This window comes from Ambystoma mexicanum, chromosome 1p, assembly GCF_040938575.1.
Source record: "Ambystoma mexicanum isolate Mex_15411 chromosome 1p, UKY_AmexF1_1, whole genome shotgun sequence".
Classification (NCBI taxonomy): domain Eukaryota; kingdom Metazoa; phylum Chordata; class Amphibia; order Caudata; family Ambystomatidae; genus Ambystoma; species Ambystoma mexicanum.
Genome location: NC_090921.1, coordinates 114,876,858 through 114,898,657, shown reverse-complemented (window position 1 = coordinate 114,898,657; position 21,800 = coordinate 114,876,858). Strand labels below are relative to the sequence as shown.

Sequence of the window (21,800 nt, the reverse complement as noted above, 5' to 3'; positions counted from 1 at the left end):
TATAAAAATAATCGTTTATTTTATGTATATACTAAGTTAAGGTAAAAAGTAAACCAATGCATTATTCACAGTAAGTAAACCATTTGTAATACTTTTAGAATAGCAATATGCAATTCAAAAGGTAAGTAAAATCTTTGAAATAACTTTTCAGAATCTGTTTCAGGTACAAATGGATGAAACAAAACCAACATAAGGTAAGTAAATACTTGTAATTATTTTCACAGAGGCCTAACACTTTAAGTGCCCATCCCCCATCTAGTTACAAGTGTCAGGTTGGAGGGCAAAACAGGTAAGGGACAGCTGTAGAAAGTTCAAAGGTTCCAAAGTAAGTCTTCTGTAGCAAGTAACAGTATTTATTGGAAAAAGGGTCAGTGACTTCAAAGAAGAGTCCCTGATGGCACACCAGCATTCGGCCTGGGCGAACGGGTATGAGCAAACTCCCAAACACACGCATTGGCACTCCAGCAACACCAGCAAAGCAAATCTCGATAAGTTCTACCTCGAGTCTCACAGTACCTTATGAGTGAAGACAAAGTTGCAGCAAAATGCCTCTACAATGCAGCAGCCGAAGACCCGGTCACTGTATCCTGGTCAGGCAGACGAAAGAAGGGCGACTGGAGTGGAGCTTGCAGCAGCAGTCTAGGGATGAGACTTCCAGCAAAGGATTCTTTATTTCTTCTTGCAGCTCTGTAGCTTAGGCACCACTGTTGTCCGGTCGATTCGTCTCACTTTCTCAGTCTAGCACTCTGGTGGAGGCCCTCTAGTAGTTGAATCTTGCTCTTGGAGGTCCAGAAGGAGTCCACCAAAGCTTAGAGAGGATTTGATCTTCAAAAGTCTATGCACTGCACAATGGTAGCAGGTCCCAGTGTATTGGGTTTTGCCGCCCAGGAAGGCCGCAGCTTGTCATAGGATGGCTCCAAATGCAGGTTGTCTCACAAATGATTGGTCCCACAAGTCTATTGGAGAGTCTTGGTTTCTTTGCAGTTATCCAACGCTTGGATTGGGGGGGGGGGGGGGAGGGGTAGAGGGGTTTGCACACCAGCAGTTACACAGAAGGCATCTCTGGTCACCTGGAATGGCTGTGGGTACCTTGTCGTTTATTCAGTTCCAGTGGTCAGCTTGTCTTCAGCCTCAGGATCCCAGCCTTTTATCCAGTAATCCAGCCAATCGGCATCCAGTCACCATTCAAACTCTGGCGACTGTCCATTCAGAAGTGAGGAAACTCTTGCATGGAGCCTTCACCGTTGATCCCTGAGGCAAATTCCCTTCCAAAGTCCTGTCTTTTGTCTTCATGACAAAGGAATCCATCGATCAGGTTTTTGGCTGCAGATCCTGAAGTCTTCCTGCTGCAACACTTTCTGTACTGAGGTACCGTGTTGGCTGGTGTATTTACTTACCTTAAGTCTATGATTTCTGTTAAGCTTTTGGGGTGTTTTCTGTGATTGAGAGTCCTCTCATCCAGTTCACCCAGGCCCACTGCTGGAATCATTCTAGGGTGTCTTTTCTGAAGTCCCTTTACCCTAACTAACTTTAAAGTAAACTACTTACTTGCTTGCTTGAACAGTCTTCCACAGGAACTCTGACTTTTGCGTGCAACAGAACCGTATCTCACCCTGCCTACTGCTGGCACCTATACCACTAGGGTCCCTCTTCTGCCTCCGAGTGAACTCATGCAAGAGACTAGGGAAGTACTGGATAAGTATAGGGTTCTGTCTTGAATAGATTAACAAGTTCTGAAAAGTTTTTACTTGTGAAAGAGTTAGTTGGTAACTAACTCAGAGTGAGTACTTACATAAGTTCTTACTTACCTTGAATGTGTGTGGTTCCATTCTAAAAAACTGTGTGCCATCCTAAAATAAGTTAGTTATTGCCTACCACAGTCTGTGTTCCACAAATCTGCAAAGCAACTGTGATAGATTATTACATTAGGTTTTTTACCTGCAATAGCTGTGTGTCATTCTTGAAGTGTTCTTTAGGTGTAGCTGACCTTCACCTGCCTGGTGCATCCTAAATTAATGTAAAACAGTCTTGCTTATCCTAGACTGTGCTCCACTGAGATGAAAAGCAACTAATTGTATATTACACCAAAAGGTCTTACTCACCTTGCATAACTTATACATATATTTATAGGTATGTACTGTTTCTGTGTTTCACTGTTCAGAAAAGTATCCTGGTAACATTCACTATTGATGGCAATAACATAAATGTTGCCAAAGAAGTCAAAACCTTGGGTGTCTATCTGGACTCCATTCTTTCGCTAAAAAAGCTAATAAATTCTACAGTTTCCACCACGGCCTACATTAAAACTCATCAATGCTTGCAAACCCTTTCTGTCCACTAACAGTTGCCTCACTCTAGAAAGAGCACTGATTCTGTCCAAACTGCATTACTGGGAAACAATATTTCTCGGCTCCACTAATCACAACCTAAACAGACTCCAAGTTCTCCATAAGAATGCTCTTAGATGTGCCCTCAACCTACCACGTACCACACATCTCCACCATCAGAAATGATGCTCGATGGCTTCCAATTCTTGATAGAATTAAACTACGCACCCTTGTCATTACTCACAAAGGCCTAACCCCATCAGCTCCCCAATACCTATCTGACAAATACTCAAGACAGTGCTCCACCAGACCTACCAGAGCCCCATATTTACACCTACTGAACATCCACAAATTCAACCTAAAAACAGCTGGTGGAGCAAGATTCCCTGTGCTAACAGCAAAGTGCTGGAACTTGCTCCACACAGACATTAGAGCCGAATCCTCCTTTTGGTCTTTTAGAGCGAAGGTGAAGGATTTGCTCTTCACCCTGCATTGATAATATATTGCAGTCTCGCCATCTCTATAGCCAATTTAAATGGCTTGCCTGCCTCACTTAATGTACAATGTTTAATGTATCTGTAATACCAGTGTTGACATCCTCCTTTGACCATTATGTAACCTGGTCTTCATATTGTATCGATACTCTTCACATTTTATCATTGTATGTACCCTGTATTATAACTATTTTCTTTTATTGTATGTGCAACCTGTTTTATGTTCTAAGTTGAAAGCGCCCAGATACCTCAGGGTTAGGTTACGTTATACAAATAATAAACTAAACCTCAGCATCTTACAGAACCAATCGGAGACTGAAAAAGAATGGATAGAACTAAAAACGAAAGCTTTGACCTTAGCATGCCGAGGAATGGCTTTGCATAACAAATATGGATCTTACTCAATGAAACTGATCATTGCGCTTTACAGGCAGAAAATAGTGGCGATTTTAACCTACGGCTGCAAAGCAATGTTGAATGTGCCATGTGACTTGAGGAATTACCTAGAAGGGTTAGTCTGGTGCAAGATCCTTTCCTTGCCCCCTGCATATCCAGTACTGCGCACACGATTTGAACTTGCATTACAATTCCTTGAGTTCATCAAGAACTGGACATTTCTAACTCTTTATAGGAAGACTCTGGCAAAAGATGATATTCCAGCAATTGTCATATTACGCCAGCAAGAATCCACATCGAAACAAACTGTTCTAAACATGTGAAGAAAGCATGTGAATAAATAATGGAGAATGAAGAAATATCTGCAGACATGCTTGTCAACCGCCCGCAGGAAGCAAAAAATAAGGACGGCAAAGAACCAACTGATTTCACACTATCCATAAAAAAGCGGATTATCAACTCGCATTATATTGTGCAAACGATGTACGCGCACAAAACGAACTAACTCAGTATCTGCAAAAATATCCGGATCAATCAATGAGGGATACGTTTCTGCGACTAAAACTCCATCTGCTTCCAACTCGCAAGGTATTGACCGGAACAAAAGAGTTACCGGAAACTATGTTCTCTTATAGATTCTGCCTACAGCAGGGCCAAACAGACAATTCGTCATATTATGGTCTGTCCGGCCCTTGACGAAAAAAGACTGCTGTTTTGAGACATGATGCCATCCACAAGACTCCAAACTGATGCTGACCAACGATGGGCACGAATACTAAGTGATAAAGACAAAGTACTCGCATTCAGAATTATCCATTTCCGGAGAACCATAATCGCCACATGTGTCAAAGGTGTAATATTAGCGCTCGACATATGATTAACAGACTACAGACTCATGCGATTCAGATATCTTAATGATGTAAATGAATACTTTGATTTAAGAAATAATGAAAGTTTGTAATAAAAAATACAGAAGAGGATTTAACATTTACAAATGTATTCAGCTCAAAGTTATTTGCACCTTATATTTAAATAATAACTGCCTTCTTTTAGTGCCTGCCCATGTCTTTGTATATTACTAAACATGCAGAAAAAGCTTCCTCAGCGCACCTCCGCCCCCCTGGTCTCTTGTAGTACCTAGAATCAGTCAAAAGAAGTCTTGCCCTTTTCTAAAGCGCTTGGGGGTGAAGGAAGGCGCTAGCTCCTTCCCAACAGCAGTTACTCCATAGAAAATGTGATCCTGTGTCAGAGAATACTTCCTTAGGAAACCCAACCCTGGTAAAAACACCAAGGTGAGCCTTAGTCACTACTTGAACAGTAACAAGTAACAGTCCTCATAGGTCTAGCCTCAGGATACCTGGTAGCATGGTCTACCACACCCAATATAAATTGATAACAGGATGTGGGAGGGTCTTGGGGACCAAACAAGGCCAATCCCCACCCTCTCAAAAGGAACTCCCACCACTGGGAGGGGCACTAAAGGTGCCACATTCTTGGATCCACATTTGCAAGAGGTCTGCAGCTTCTACAATGTTTATCAACATCTGCACCCATCTTGGGACAGTAAAAATACAGAGAAAGCCTCTCTTTGGTCTTCTTGGAGCTCAAGTGACCAGCCAGAGGGGTCTCATGTGCTAGTTGTAGTAGCCTGGATCTCATCTCCTGTGGTACTACCAGTCGCCTGGAGTCCCCAGGGGTAGATTCTTTAGGCTCACTCTAGAGGAGTCAATCTGCCCAGTAGTCTGTGCTTCCCCGACTCTTGCCCTTTCAAGTGGGGAGCTGTGTTGTCTCAGACCTTCTAGAGGATAACACTCGGTCCTCTGCTGAAATCTGCCCTAGAGGGCCCACCTTCTGCTAGCAAAGTCTGCAGCTCAGCATGGTGTCTAGGATCCAGATCTTCCAAGCAGGGTAGGCTCTCCAGTTCTGTTTCACCAGTAGCTGGGTTATCAGGAGTTGGTTTGTCCACCCCCTCAGTTTCAACTGGGGTGACCTGGTACTGTCTTTCCGGGGAAGTACTGGTCTTCAGACCAAGGTTGGGTTTGAGACCCTTTTTCTTTCAAGAAACTCTAGATTTCTCCTTGGTCTCTTCTTACTAGCAGTGGGAGGTTGGCCCGTCTGCTGGTTTGAGGTACTGGATTCCTCCCCAACCTCAAACTGAGTGTCTCTTAAGGTTTCCTCTCAGGCCAACCTTGCCAGCGCCCTGTTTTTTGCTGGGAGGCCTGGGGGTACTGGAGACTACTCCAAGAGTTTAAGTCATTCCCCAATAGAACTCACCCATGTACTTTAAATCGCACACTAACAGGAATTTGTACAGTCATGTTATTGCACTGGATGAGGACTGGCAAAATAGGAACCAATTGGATAGGGCCTGCAGCAAGTTTAGCGGGTCCTTTGGGTGACTTAGCTACATCTGCAGATTTGAAAAAGCTTTCATCAACCACTGTAATACTGGCCCCAGTGTGGCTGATGGCAGAAGTCTTCTGGCCATTTAAAGGTATACTGTCCTTATAATATTCCTTTGTGTTGTCCGGGATTGTGTTATACACATCTATATTCTGCTGTTGCCACAGACCCAAGGACACTAAAAAAAACACTAGCTTCTCCTTAGCCTTCCTCTTCTGGAGTGAAGGCTAAGGAGACAGTGTGGAACCCTGAAGGTTTACCCTTACACATCTGGGATCCCCTTTCACATTGTGATTAGAGCCACAAACCCCACATTTACCAATGTTTTTCTGTAATGGGGGTCTCTGGTAACCTCCCTCTGGTTTGGCCCCAGAGGTTTAAGTAGCCCTATAAGGTTGCGCATGAAATGTACCTTTATTGTTTTTGTGGCCCTCTTTAGGTGGTGGAGGATTAGAATTTCCTTTTCCATCTGTCTTGTGCCCCCCCCCCCTCATCCTTTTTCTGAGTTCCCCCAGAGTCCTTATGAGTGGCCCTGTTGGTTACCCATAAGTCAGCAGCGTGTGCTAGTCTCTTGGGATCAAGTTCCTTAGAGTCAGCCAGGTGCTGTCTCAGCTCAGGAGAGCAGGCATCAAAAATATTCTCTTGTAAAAACAAATTCCTCATCCTTCAAAGGAGTTCCTTTGTAACCCTTAACCCAACCTCTCCCCTGACTAACTACTGGCTGAAACTGAAACTGCACTGGTCACCTGGCTATCCTCTGTTCAAGCCCAGGTCCCCTCCCCACCAGTTGCACACCTGCACTGAGCCCCTCCCACCCTGGTGACCCTTGCACTCTGGGGATGTTTCTGTATCCCTACAGCCCCCTACCAGCACTTGACACCTGATGGCTGCACTAACCCTTGCACCTGCCACCAGCTGGCCGCACTTATTGTTCTTATTTATTGTTTTATTTATTTACTGTTTATCCTATGTGCTGCACTTCCCCTACCTCCTCGCACTTCCCCCCCCCCCCCTGTGCAATGTCAATGTCACCTGGTCTAGTAAGATCGTTGTCTCCCTCTTTCCTATGTTCCCCTCCCTTGCCTTGTCACGTCTGGAAACAACTTGTGTATAGGCGCATTATAAATGCCATATCATATCTAGGTTTTTCAAGCATTCACAAACCCAGGTAGCCTAAGGGGTACTGTAAGGTAAGGCATGGTATCAACAGTAAGACAGACAAGTGACCACAGTTCAAGGGTGTTTATTGAACTTTCACAAGGGCGTGATAAAATATCTAAACCTAAATCTACAAATGGGAGCCAGCTACGACGATCAAATAATGCAATCCTAGTGGAGCCTTGTCAAAATAAAAAGGGCCTATGCTAAAAATACAATATTTCCAATCCTTAATACTAATTTACTAATAATGTGGGGTGAGGTTAAAAAATAAAATAAAGAAGTGTTCACAAAATGATAAGTCGGGATGTTACACCATTGGCCTCCCTTCCCCCACTTTTTCAGCACGGGTCAAGGTGAGTCACTCGAGCAAAACACACATTGGCTTCTGCGGCACGAGGATACAGTTCAGTTTCCACAGTTCAGGACCTTCTGTGTCCAAGTCTCTTTACTTAGAGAGCCTGGTGTACAAAAGAATATTAACACTCCAACGTTTCTTTCCATTTCCTGTGTTCAATTTGTGTGTTCACCTTGATCCCCCTTAAGCCGGGCTTAGATCCCTTTCAAACCAAAAAGTTCCATGTTTGATCCCCTCTTCCAGGCTCAGATTCCTTCCACACACTCAAGTAGTCTCCCTCAGCCAGGCTCGGACCAATTGTGATGTACATTAAACTATCGAAGACTTTTGAATGTGCACATGGTTTGGCTTAACCCGCTGCACGACCACTTCGATCTTAATATTCCCTTTTCGCACACTCTGCATCAGTTGGATACCTAACAGACTTCGAAATAAGCGTTCGCGCGTCACCGGAACACTCTGTATGGCAGCTCTTCTCGACTATTCCTTTGGTTTCAATTATTCGCGTTGCTTCTTAAACGCCTCACACACTGTTCACTTCATACAATGTTGCCCCTTGCAACCTTGGTCCAATAGACATGCTGGTTTTATATCAGTCTCTCCGACTCACCGGCTGTGCTGTCTTTTCTGACGCTGCTTTGTTGTAGGAGCCAAGGACAGTACCACAGCGGCAATTGGTCATCCACGCCTTGGTTATCGACGCAGGAGAGCCACGGGTGCCTCTGACACTGTACAGTTTTGATCAGCCTTAATTCCAGGTCTTCGGTTTCTCACTTTCCAATGCTCATGAAATAACTGGCCTTAAAGGCCAAGGATACTTCCATTCGTGCAACCATCTCCGGTCTCGCCATCTTTCTCCTTGTACTAAACTGCCATCTTGGAACTGCTGTTTCCTCGTGTGTCTCGCCTTGCTCAGAGTGTGCTCCGCCTTTTATCCGTGTGGGGAAGTGCAATGGAAGTCAGGTGTGTGTAATGACCCATAATTGCTTGACCGTGGTGTTGGGACATGTCTGGTATACGGCTCTGGTATTAGTCTGTTGTCGCTCACAGTGAACTGTCCGTGAGAAGGTTTTCGTGTTTGGAAATGGGGAAGTGGTGGGTTGAGTTCCTAGGTATCCTACTTGGTAGGATGTGGAAAAGGTGTTATAGGGAAGGGGATACCGCGTCTCACCCTCCAGTGTCCCACTTCCACTCCCAGAAGCCCCCTCATCCAGATGATCCTCCCGCACTGGTCCAACCCCTGGATTTGGATCCAAAAGTGAAGGCTGTGTCCTGGCCACCTGGATGACAGATCACCAGGGACTAGCAGGGGAGATACCTTCAGGTTTCTCACAGTACCATCCTTTTTATGGTCAATAAACCTTTTAAGGTATTGAAAAAAGGAGTCTTCTCAAATCTGGCAACAAGTGCCTGTTTGACTAGTTCATAATATTTCCTGTCTGTAGCACTCAATTCCATAATAGCGTCACAACAATTCTGGGGGAGCGTAGCCATCATCCATGCAACTAAACCATTCCCACAAATATTCAGCAAACCATAAGTGAATTCAAATGTACTCAATCAACCCAACACATCAAGCTTAGGATCATACATACTTACAGCCTCTTTTGGTAAGCAATGTCTCTTGGGACTAGTAGACTGAGGACCATGTGAAGGAAGCAGAATCAATGCTACATAACAAACCTACTTACATTGTGATAGAGTACTATGATTATTAGCTTGTGCCCTCTAAGATAGTACTGCGATTATTAGCTTGTGCCTTCTAGGATAGTACTGTGATTATTAAACTGCACCACACCCTTACCACTTACTGACTTGAATCACACCTGGAAAGCACAATAGAATAGTAGTTATTAGCTTGTGCCCTCTAGGATAGCACTGATTATTAGCTTGCGCCTTCTAGGACAATACCGTAGGGGTTCTTCTTTAGCTTTCAGTATTAGCCCCACAGCGCAGAGAGGGTACTGAGATCATTGGCCCTGACATTCTGAGATGGTGCTGTGAACAGCACCCTGCTTCACACCATATATATTTGTTGCTGTAAGTCTCTTCCAGGCAGACACATTAGGGACAGCCACTGAAATACCCTAGCGATATAACCCTAGTAGACCTCCCCAACCGGACAGCCCAAACTCGAGAAAGCGACTGAACTACCCTAGCGATGTGACCTGACTAGACCACCCTAGCAGACAGAGCCCAAGCTTTAATCAGACAATCCCCCACACCCTGTCCAACACCACAAGACAGGCGAACCAAAAGCACAAAGACCAACTCTGCAACGACAAACCGAACAAAAACCAACCTACAAAAAGAAAAACGCTCAAAACTCAAAATGCAGCAAAAATGAATTGGACCAAAAGGAAAGACAAAGAGCAGAAAGAACAAACCCAACTGAACACCACCGAAGACTCACAACCGCAGAAAACACTCCCACAGACCAGAACGATAACAGAACCAGCGCTGAGAGAAGAGAGAAATACCTATACCTAACTCCATACCTCGCAAATATCTACTCACCGGAACAAATCGACCCAATGTACAAATCAAGAACGACCAACAACCAAACAATCACGCAGAAGAACGGACAAAGCTAGAGATAACAAACATAATCGACACCCTAACCCCATACATCACCAAAATAAGAGGACCCTTCGCTCGACAGTCACAAAATTTAGAAGGGGAGCCTGATGAAAACAAAAACCCAAGACTGAATCTAGAAGAGCTTCTCAACGAGAGACACAACTGTATCAACACCTCAACTAAGGAAACCTGAACACCAGTCAGATGACAACGCCAACAAGCGCAAAACAAACTAAACCTTCAAAATCCACCGCAACCTAATAAACGCAAGATCCATGTCAAAACACTCAGATCTTCGACCTCGACATACTATTCATCACAAACATGGCTGGATGACTACAAAAAAAAAAAAAAAAAAAAAAACTCTCCATAGCTGCCTTCCCACTAACTTCAAATGCCTTCAGTTAAACAGGAAAAATAAAAAGGAGGATGCCTCGCTATAGCATTCAAAAACACGTGACAGTAAAAACAGACAAACCTCTTAACATCAAGAACTGCAAATCCATGTTCATACATACACCTATCGACTTATGCAAAAATAAACATTAAATTCATATTGGTTTACAGATCAACATACGATGCAACCTTCATCGACAACTCCTAGAAGCCATCACCAACATAGCCATCGAACATCTAATAATCCTGGGGGACTTAAGACATCTGGTTCGAAGAAAAACACGCTAACGCTCAAAACTCACTAATTCGGCAGCTAACAACCATGAAACTACAACAGATGGTTAAAGGGGCAACACGCTCGGCAGGACACACCCTTGATGCAATGTTCGCCAAGAAATAACTTATCACCATGGCACCACCGATAAATACTTTGGAGCGACCATCTCATCATTCCATTCATGGTCCCACTACCAACTCATGTCAGCATCCAACCACTCAAGAGCCCAACCACCACAAAAAGAAACTGGAAAACAGTCAAAGCAACCTATTAGAACAACTGGAGATGACCAATCCTAGCAGATCTGGAGAAGGCAGACCTAGACGGGAAAGTGGAGCTACTCCACAAATGTATTGCTGATACAATCGAAAACATCTCCCTGGAAAAACCATTTACCCCATCAAGAAAAAGAGCAATGGCAAAATGGTTCACCCCAATACAAAGCACCATGAAAAAAACCAACAAGAAGCTGGAATTGGAATGAAGGAAAGATTACGACCAAGTTAAGAAAACCCAGTTCCAGAAACAAACCCGGTCTTATAAGAAGGAAATTCAAAAGGCAAAGAGAAGGCATGATGATGACAGAATCACCAATGCCATCAACACAAAAAAATGTTCAACACCATAAACAAAATGAAAAACGCACCAGGTTGCGACAACACTCCAATACCCTCACAGAAACTATTCAACAACTTGGAAGACTATTTCAAAAACAAAAATCAACATCATCCGACAAATCATACAAAACAGACCAACAACCCCAACACTCAACCACCGGACTTCACGAGGAGCCACAGCACAATCTCCAAAACTTCCCAGAAATATCAGTAGACACATTAGTCAAGCTTGTAAAACACAGCAAGAAAGCAGGATCACCCATGGATCACTGCCCACCTGACATCTACAAATCAATTCTCGCACAAGGACCGCCGTCAGAATTTTACAGAAACCTCTTCAATCTGTCGCTCACAACAGGGACTACAACGATCCTTCAAATCAGCATATATTAAGCCACTTTTAAAAAAACATAAGTGGCGACGTGGAAGACCTCTCCAACCACAGACCAATTTCAAACATTCCCTACCCAGCAAAACTCCTAGAAACATACGTATACAAATGAACCCAAGAACATGTAGCAAAACACCACTAGCTAGACCAAGCACAAGTCGGCTTCAGACCCGCAAGAGGAACAGAATCAGCACTACTATCCAACTGGGACGACCTAAAAACAAACGCAGACTCCAACACAACCTCAGCTCTGATTCTGCTCAGCCTCTCCGCAGTCTTCGACACAATAAGCCATGACACCCTAATCAAAAGATTGGAAGACACATGTATAATGAACATGGCACTACTCTGGATTAAATCATTCATAGCAGACAGAACAGAAGCCGTATGGCTAAAACCCTTCAAATCTACTCCACGAGTTAACGACTGTGGAGTACCACAAGGATCCTCACTAACACCACTATACTTCAACATCTACCAGACTCCAGTAATCAGATAATAATACAACATTACATGCTACAACTACACAGACGACTCAAATCATCAACAAAACTGAAGATACTCAAGCCGATCACTCAACCCTAGTAGAATGTCTAAAATAAATCTATGACTGGATGAACAACAACTTGAAAATCAACCAAGGAAAGACAGAAATCATGATTATATCCAAAAACCAAGAGATCATCATCTACATTCCCTGGCCAATGGAAATGGGAACCGTGCCCACACTATCTAAGGTAGTAAAAAACCTGGGAGTCGTAATGGCCAACGCCCTAACCTTAGAACCACAAGTAAACGCAATTATTAAGAAATGCTTCTTCCTCCTTCACACAACAAGAATAAACGTACCTTTCCTCTCCTTCAGTCACAAAACACTGACAATCGTCGCCCTCATGTCAAGAATCGACTACGCAAACAGCCTCTACCTCGGGATGCCGAAATACCTCCTGAAGAAATGAAAACGCATCGAAAATGGAGCAGCCAGACTCCTACTCAAACTATCCAGAAGAGACCACATCACTCCAGCACTACAAATACTACATTGGCTCCCAATCAAACATCGTATTGTGTTCAAAACAATGTGCATAACACACAGGGCAATCAGTGGACAGGGAGCAGAATTCCTACAAAAGAAGATCTACAAGCAGAGACTCCTCAGATCAAGCAATGAAATTCGCCTGGAATCAAAACCATGCATGAAGAAAAAACTAGGGGGCCTCCTCTTTCTCCTACCTAGCCGCAAAAACCTGGAACAACCTCCAGAAGGAAATAAACACCAAAGACCACCTAAAATTTTGAACCAAATTGAAACTAAAACGAACAGATTGACAGAATATATGATGGCACAGACAACACCCAGGACAGACTAGGGGAAACTCCTACAAGAACAAGAGAGACAACGCTAGGTGGAATAGAACGCGACAACCCAGTGAGGACAGAAACTTAACATACATGCCCAACACTACCAACAACCTTGCCCACTCAAAGGATGTAGGGTACGGGCGTAGCTCGCAAGTAAATGTATCCAAAAATTAGGTTAATGCAAGGACCAACTGGGATAAAAGGGCTAGCCGAATACAAAGATGGATAACACGAAAGTAGCTAACTTAGCAAAGAGATGACAGCCTTATCATGCTGAAACAATCACCGAAAGGAAACAACCTTCTCCTCGAAATCACGAAGGATACGCAATAGGAAGAGGTATCTCTCCTAACAAGGATACTAACCAACCCCAAAAACGACTAAACCTCTCCAATCCTCACACCCCTCTCACACTCTAACCGAACACAACCACACTCTAAAGACGCAGCAACCCGCACGCACTTCACACCGCAACAGCCACACCACACAGACCCCCAAACAACAGCACAAACCGAATAACACCAATATGCTCGGCGAACGGTGTTAACCGAACTGAAGCTGCCAACAGTACTTCACAGCTCCCTTGCTCTTCTCCAAACTTTGTCCTACCAACACACTTAAGCTACCCCCCCTTTGTTTCAGATCCGCCAGGGGACCTCTCCAGGGGTAATAGTACATGGTACAAATATCCTTTAACATTAACAGTCATGGTGCATTTCCCTCTCGCCGAGCCTTCTGTCTTGGTCTTCAGATTGTACTGCAAGTTTATTGAATTCTAGTTCCAGCCTCATTCTTTCAAGAGATGGATATTCTGGGCTTATATTTTGACACACAGGGGTTGTGATAGGAGTCTGTTGAATTATAGGAGCAGGCTGAAGAGGGGATTTGCTCACTTTGATGATCCTCCGCCTCACCTTCTGACCCATCTGGCAGATTGGAAATGAGCTCTAACCTATCAGTTTTATCAATTTCCATATCAAGGTTGGGAGTAAGGGTTATGGGCTTACTCCCCGGGTTTTGGTGACTGACCTTTCAATCAACTCACTCTTTCTACTCTTTAAACTCAGTCCCCTTGTACTACGTAACTCTTTCAATTGCTCCATTGTAAGTGCAGTAAGGGACTGTTCATTAAAATTATCCATTCCTGGCATCATTTTCAGTCACAAGATTGTTTTTCTTTTGGGTGGAGATAGCCTTGTGGATGGTTCATTTGGGCACAAGTACAACCAGTAGTCAGTGCTAGAACTCTACACCAAACCCATCACCTGCCACCAGTGTTGGTTAAGAATGAGTGCAGTTCTTCAGGACTACACAAGACCTATCTTCTTGGTATTAGACCCACCTTTTAATATAGGCCTGTACTACACAAGTTGTTAGTGTGACTAAGCAGCCAGGCTTATCTCAAGAGGTGTCATGTGAGCTATAGAGCTGTGCAATGAAACCAGTAAATATAAGTATTCAATTCTATGACAAGACCGGAGGCGAGCATTATGCTCAACTTCTTTAATACTGCTAACCAACAGCATTTAAAATCTTACTTTATTTTTATTAACAGTTCAAACTTGTGCAAAATAAGAAAATGTGAGAGAAAAGGAAAGCATGGGTCTACTACAGTTCGCATGAGGCTCTGCTGTTGGGAAGTTCTCAGCCTCGATCTCACTGGGCATTCCGGCTCCCTTTACCCCTACTAGGGTCAGCCGCACTGGGTTCCTTCCTCTTCTTTTTTGCTGCACCCACACAGAAAAGTACCCTATTTGCTATGCATTGTGATTCTTCGGTAGTAGTTACATTTGCAGACATTAGGCATACGTTTTTACATATGGTGTTGAAGCGCGCAGCGTACACCATATAGCCCGAGTTTATGTGTTATAGTAGATATTAGTTTTGAAAGCCGCATAGCAGGAGAACACACGGAGTACTCGGAAAAGCTATGACGCAGCAGACAGGCCAGGCCCGAGTGTGATCGCACTCGTGCTGGGGGGTCCGGCCACTCAGCCGCCACATCCTTATTCAATTACTCCCATCAAATTTCACTTCCATGCCCAACCGTGACTAGGCTGAATAAATGTAGGTCCACCTGCAAGGCTCGATGAGCGCAGACAAGCTCAGCCCTCTTATCACCGCGACGTACACGGAAGACAGGACGTGCATGCCCACTAGCGTCTTCTGCGTAGAAGAACGGTCGCGTCTGAACAAGCTCTCCACTCGCTCCCAGAGACTAAAGTCTCAAAGCGATTCACTTGAGAAAGCAGAGGCACAAAGTTTATAAGCATAAAAAAAATAATTAAAAATAATAAGGAATAATCAAATTGAAAGAAAGGTGCTCCAGCCCTATTGGCAACAGCTACCAGCAGCTTGACAAGCACCTACAGCAATACCCATGGCCTACAACATGGGGAAGAGGTATGGAGTGAGGGGAGTGAAAAGGAGCAAGAGCTGGAAGAAGAGTACATGGGAGAAGAGGAAATAGAACTCTCCAGTAGTTTAAAAAAGAGTCTTAGGAGACTCTCTGATACAAGAAGTTGCTCAGGGGGTCAAGCCCCTGCAGGACAGGTTGTCTGTCCTAGAAGAGATATTGGGCAAGAAAGCTGTCACGCTCCAGGTGCGGGGACCTCCACATAGAAGCCCCTGCAACACGATGAGAAGGGGGAAAAGTGGCCCGGAAGAGAAAACCCTCTTCTACTCCCCCGGGCTCCGATATGGGAAAGGTAAAGAAGCCCTAGGAGGCGGCTGATGCATTCAGCAGGCTGAAGAGTGCCTTTTTAACGAAAGCAGCCCTGCCTAGCCTCGTACCCCCTACGCCAGGGGCGCAAAACACAGGGGAAGCTACCTCACCATTAGAACATTCTGCCCAGGAGGAGGAACCTGAAGATGATGTACATAGTTTGAGTAAAGAGAGCGTAGCTTGGCAGAGGAAGAGCTCCTGCAAGCCAAAAGCCAGCATTGTGGAGAGCCCCCACGACAAAGACATGTTTGAACCCGACACCATTAGGCCCCCATGGTCCACAGAATGGGTTCCTTCACGGAGAATAGCCTTATACAGTTCTCAAAAGCAGAGAAAGCCATTGGAGAAAGATACCAGATTCCGACTCAGGGCAGAGTGTCCGAGGCCAGAACTGGCAGGAAAGGTGGCCGATACACCTAAAATCGATCCCAGAATGTTCACTTTTAGGGCGAAGGCATGAAAAGACGCAAGGAAGGGCATGGACCGCGCATGGAAAACATGCCAAGATAAACTGCTGGACCCGACGGGACCCATTGCGAAGGTAATGGATCTAGCAGAAAGCGCTAAAGACACTGGGGAACCGGTAGACAGTGATTCTAGCAGGATGGGCCCATAGGGCAGTTTACATGTTGGGCAACACAAACTGTGCAATATCGTCAAAGAGACAGCAATCCGTGGTTCTAAAAATAGATAAGCTAGGGGACCTAGCTTCATATGAAGCAGGAGAGAGTGCATAAGGACGACTTTTCAGAGACACCTTCGTTAACGAAATGAATACATTTGTCGGGTCATTCCACGCCTTGGAAAAGGCTCAAGTGTCCATCAGAAAAGTGTTCCCAGGGTGAATTTTTGCCGGGGCCGGCAGACATGGGGGCCGATCGATCGACTGGTTTAATGCCAACAGAAGGCCCCAAGGTCCCAGAGTGCAGTAATGGGAATCACGGCAGCAGGATGCGTTTTTCCCCCAACAGAGGCAGAAGTTTCTGGGGACGCGGATACTACCGACACCAGAGCAATTACGCAGGTGAGCAAGTGCGCAGCGAACTATCCTCCAGTAGGGGGCAGGACAATATGTTGTTTGAGCAGCTGGCGCGAGCCGTCTTCAGACGCATGTGTACTACAGACAGTGCAAGGCTTTGTGTTTGATTTTCTAGAAGCTCCAGAGCAAAGGAGCCCCCCCCCACTGCGCATCCCAATGGCACGAGCACAGGAAGCGGCGCTGGATGCAGAGATTCAGGCTCTAGTGCAGAAAAACGCAATAGAGAGCAACGTCACACGAGTTAACCTTTATGAGCAACATGTTCCTAGTCCATCGCAAGGACAAGGTTCGTCCTTTGATCAATCTGAAAGTGCTAAACAGCTGGTTAGTGTACGGACAGTTCAAGATGGAAGGGATCCATCTGCTAGAAGACCTGCTTAGAAAGGGAGATTGGCTGGAGCGACTAGATCTGATGGATCCATAACTAACAGTGCTGACAAAGATCAGCGCTCAGGAAACCGTCATTTCGCGGAGGAATCTAGCCAGGATAGTGGGACTCCTAGCAGCATCCATTCAAGCGATTTTTCCCGGCCCGTTACATTATCGAGTTCTTCAGAGACTGAAGATCAAGTATTTAAGGAAGGGCTGGAGATACAATCGACTAGTCCTCCGAGACGAAGTGAGCAAAGCAGAGCTAGTCTGGTGGCTCCACAATATGAGGCTTGGAACGGCCGAGCCATTTCCGGAGACGTTCGAGCTCATCATAGTTAGACGCCAGCAGATCAGGCTGGGGGGCCAGATGCGGTCAGACCGAGACAGGAGGAAAACAATCCCAGGAAGAGCTAGAGTTGCATAGCAACTGCTAAGAGCGTCTCGCAGGCTCCTTCGCAGTAGAAGCTTTCACCAAAGACAAAGCACAGTGTTGCATCCTCCTGAGGATGGACAACATATCGGCAGTGCGATATATAAACAAGTTAGGGGGCACCAGGTCCAGGATGCTGGCGGAACTAGCGAAAGATTTCTGGCACAGCTGCCTGAAGAGGAAAATAACAGTCCGAGCAGAATATCTCCCAGGAGCCCTGAATACAGTGGCAGACTGGAACTCTCGTTACTTGCTGGATTACAGTGACAGGAGACTACACAGATTTTCGAGAAGCTAGAGCAGAAATGGGATCCCCTGGTCATAGACCTGTTTGCCTCACGATTGAACGCTCAACTGACGAAATACTTCAGTTGGAAATTAGACCCGGAGGTGCTGGGGACAGATGCCTTCCGTCACCACTGGGGAGGCCATTCCGATGCTGGCGAGGGTACTAGCAAAGCCTCGTAGGGACAAAGCAGAGAGAGTGATAGTGACTCCGGAATGGAAATCGCAAGCCCGGTTTCCAGTTCTGATGGAACTTTCTTCAGATTTCCCTCAGGAGATGGTGTGCAGACCGGATCTCCTATCCGTCCCAGCGGGAGCACCTCACCCGCTGATACAGGACCAGACACTAACGCTTTTAGCATGCAGAATTTCAGACGCAGATGGTGCCTGCAAGAGCTTTCAGAGGAAGCTACAGAATTCATCCATGTATCATAGGCTCCCTCCACAATCTGGAGCTATAATTCCGCATGGCAAGCCTGGGAGTTGCGATGCAGGGGGAGGAGTAATTCTCCTGTTTCAGCACCTATAGTGCAAGTAGTGAATTTTCTAGCTAGTCTGCCCTCCGCCGGTAGAGCCTTCAGGACAGTAGGAGTGCATAGATCGGCGATATCCACAGGACACAAGCTTGTGGATGGCGCTCCAGTAGGAGAACACCCGGCCGTGACAAGGCTGTTAAAATGGAGTGAAAGTTAGCAACCCTCCGATGCCGAGGTATTCTCTGTGGGATGTGCATAAGATTCTACAACTCTTCGAGCAATGGCTGAGAACCGCTCTTCTGCGGTCTAGTAGACCGCTTTCAGGGAAGTTGGCGACACTACTCTGTTACGTATCCTGCAGAAGGGTCTCGGACGTGAAGGCTCTAGAGAAAGATATGAAAGTATTCTATACGGAGGGAGTAGCGTTTAACATAGCACAGCGTACAAAGACCAATTCTAAAGTAATTACGTACCCATACTTCCTGAATAATGATAAACTGTGTGTAGTGCAATGAATAAAGTGTTATGAAGCAGCAACAGTAGCCATAAGACCAGCAGGAGTTAGTCAACTGCTCATAGCGCGTAGAAGACCATATAAAGTGATTGCGACAGCCACCATAGCTAGGTGGGTAAAGGAAGTGATTGAGCCGGCAGGTATAGACATTGCAGCGTTTGGAGCACACTCTACCAGGGGAGCCATGGCCTCAAGCTTTTGCAGCAGGAGTTCCGCTGCAGGAGATCATGAAGGCAGCGGAGTGGTCGAGTGACTCGGTATTCAGAAAATGTTATTTTAAACCTGTCTCCAATATAGTTTCAGCAGTGGTAGAAAGCTTTGAACAAGCATAATGCTCACCTCCGGTCTATTAAAGACACAGAGGCGAGCATTATCCCACCCAGCGGGACTACGTATTATTCATATCTGTGATATGAAATATCTGATGGTTATGTTGCAATGATAACAGCATTGGTGTTGAGAGGATGATAGACTTATTCCCCCTCCCTAATGTTGCGATTCTCTTTTTTGCTTAGAAGACCAAAAGAACGCTCGAGAGTAGGACGCATGGAGGCAGTTAGAGTCCGGGAGGATACGCAGAGAAAAAGTAGAGCAACAGACTCAAGAGAAGGAGAGACATTCTTGGTTGTCGACGAGTTTTGAATGTTCAAGTTAAGACTGTTGTTCACGATTAAGGAAGCATCTTAAAAAGAAGAGGAACGAGCCCAGTGCGGCTGACACTAGTAGGGGTAAAGGGAGCCAGATTGGCCAGTGAGATCGAGGCTGAGGACTTCCAGACAGCCAAGCCTCATGGGAACTGTAGTAGACCCATGCTTTCCTTTCATATTTTCTTGTTATTTTGCACAAGATGAACTTTTACCAAAAAAAAGTAAGATTTTAAATGCTGTGGGTTAGCAGTATTAAATAAGTTAAGCATAATGCTCCCCTCTTTGTCTTTAAAAGAATCAAGACTTCCTGCGCTGGGCGTTTGGGCAATCTTCATTAAACACTTACACACTTAAGTGATAATACATTTATTCACGTATACACAGATATTTAAAGCATTTCTTAAAATGCTTTAATTGTAACATTAATCTCAAGTTAGGATTCAATTACAAAAGTGACCAATAAAGCAGGTGAGTAATTCATATGTTACACATGTGCCAGCACCCAGAGATGACTTCATTTGAGGTCAGTATAGCATGTATATAGTATCACCTTTGTAATAGGTGCCAAGGAAGGAAAGGTTAGGGTTAGACCAGAACCGACTGAGAGGTTATAAGAACAGGTTATAAGAACAGGTTATAAGAGAAAAGTTGGATTCTTCCAAAGGAAAGAAGGCAGTCTATCATCCCAGCATGAAAGTATTTGTTTAAAACCTTTGAGGGAAAAAGCACTGCCAAAGCCAATAGGCTCTGAAGGAGGCCTTTAGGGAGCCAGGACAGCCACAGTCAATGGGCAAAGTCTCTGCTTCTTAGATATATGTTCTTAAATGGTCAGTGTTCAAAAGAGAAATCACAGAAACTCAAGGAGTCACCTTTAGAAAGAACAAGCTGTAAGGCAAATGCAGGTAAGTTGAGGTCAGCTTAGTGTAGGGTTAAATCGCAGTCCCAAAGATAGGAAGCACGCGAAATGGCAAAAGGTTAATGTACCTCAAGCCCCATAGTACTTTTGAAATTAAGTTGTTCCAGCTGGTTGCCTTGACGATGCAATGCAGTAGACCCTTGTTCCTGGCTCCTGGTAGTGGTGACGAAAGGGAGACCAGACCGTCTGGCGAGCTCCTGCGGCAGCAATCAAGAGAGGGACTCGCCAGAAGCTCTTTGTGGTTTTAGCGTCTTTCTCAACGCCAAAAAAGAAGGAAAAGCTCTGGGTAGGATTTCCTTTAACCCTCGGTCCTAGATTCTGGGGCGAGGACTCTGGATGCAGATTTCTTGCTTCTGTAGGGTCTTCTGGATGCCCACGAAGACCTGGCCGGGTTCGTAAGACCATGAATTCAGAAGTGGTCAAGGAACCACTTCCCTGTCCTTTGTCTCTAGGTGTGCCCGAGTGAACCCAGTTCCAATTGGCTGGCTGGCTGTCCGGAAGGACAGCCACCGTGCTGTGTGATTTGACATCCTAGGGCTGTAAATGAGTGGGAACTTGCATAAAAAGCGAGGTTTCTGGGACTAAGAGCTGAGTCGACCACTGGAGGGCAACACTCAGACGTGAAGAGACGCCAGCAGCACCATCGTAGACCACAAAGTGCCTGGTGAAGCCATGCAGCTGTGCTGACCCCCGTATCAGTTTCAACTGGGAAAACCCGTACACAACGACTTCCTCCCTTAGGCTGGTTGGACCAATTAGCCTCAAGACAAACTCCATTTTGGTACAACCCCCGACTTTGCGACTTTCCAAGGCTGCAGAATCCCAATACCCGGTGACCCCTGACCATCAGAGTGCATTGTCTTCCAAAGTGTGAACCTGGCAAAAACTTCATGCGCATTGGGAGGGCCCTACAAAAGCAGCAAATCTTCATCCAGAGTCCCCTCATCAGAGTCCGTCAAGGCTCGTGCATATCGCCAACACTATATAATATGTTCACAAAGCTCCTATTTGACCGTGTTGACAACTTGGGCGTCACATATACAAACTATGCTGACGATACACAGGTTCTCATTACATTGTCAGGGTGCTATGGTGGCTCTGGCAATGTTGAGACAGTTCTTGGCAGAGAGGTAGGGTTTTACCACGTTGATTTTAGTAGTGTGAGCTGCTGATGAGGAGATGTAGCTAACTTGTCTATTCATGGAGAGGGTGGAGTCAAGAAAGGCTCTGAGTGTTTTTACTGCAGCTGAGACTGGGATGACAGTGTTTTCAATGCTGAAATTGCTGTATTTGGTGTCCAGTTTTTTTAAGGTTTCCTTGGGGCCTACAATTAGGAGTTCCGTTTTATCCCTGTTAATGTATAGGCCGTTTGCCGCCAACCAGGACTGGATGATTGCATATGTCTGCTGTAGTGTTCTGAGGACTTTCTCGTAGTCGCCAGATAGAGGGAGAAGGATTTGTGTCTCGTCGGCATAATTGGTGAACGTTATGCCGAGACATTCCTGGTCATTAAATAATGGTAGGGTGAAGGGTGACTGACTGAGTTCCTCCTTCTGACTATGCCCAGACAAAAGATCATCAGGGACCTCAGGAGGCACAACCATCGCCTCAGACAGTTCCTCAACGACGTCTTGCAA

General features: G+C 45.3%; 1 protein-coding gene across 4 annotated transcripts in view; it reads right to left on the bottom strand.

Moving 5' to 3' along the window:
* The window catches only part of FXR2 (FMR1 autosomal homolog 2), a 903,897-nt gene that overhangs the window by 192,315 nt on the left and 689,782 nt on the right, over positions 1–21,800 (bottom strand). The window lies entirely within an intron of this gene.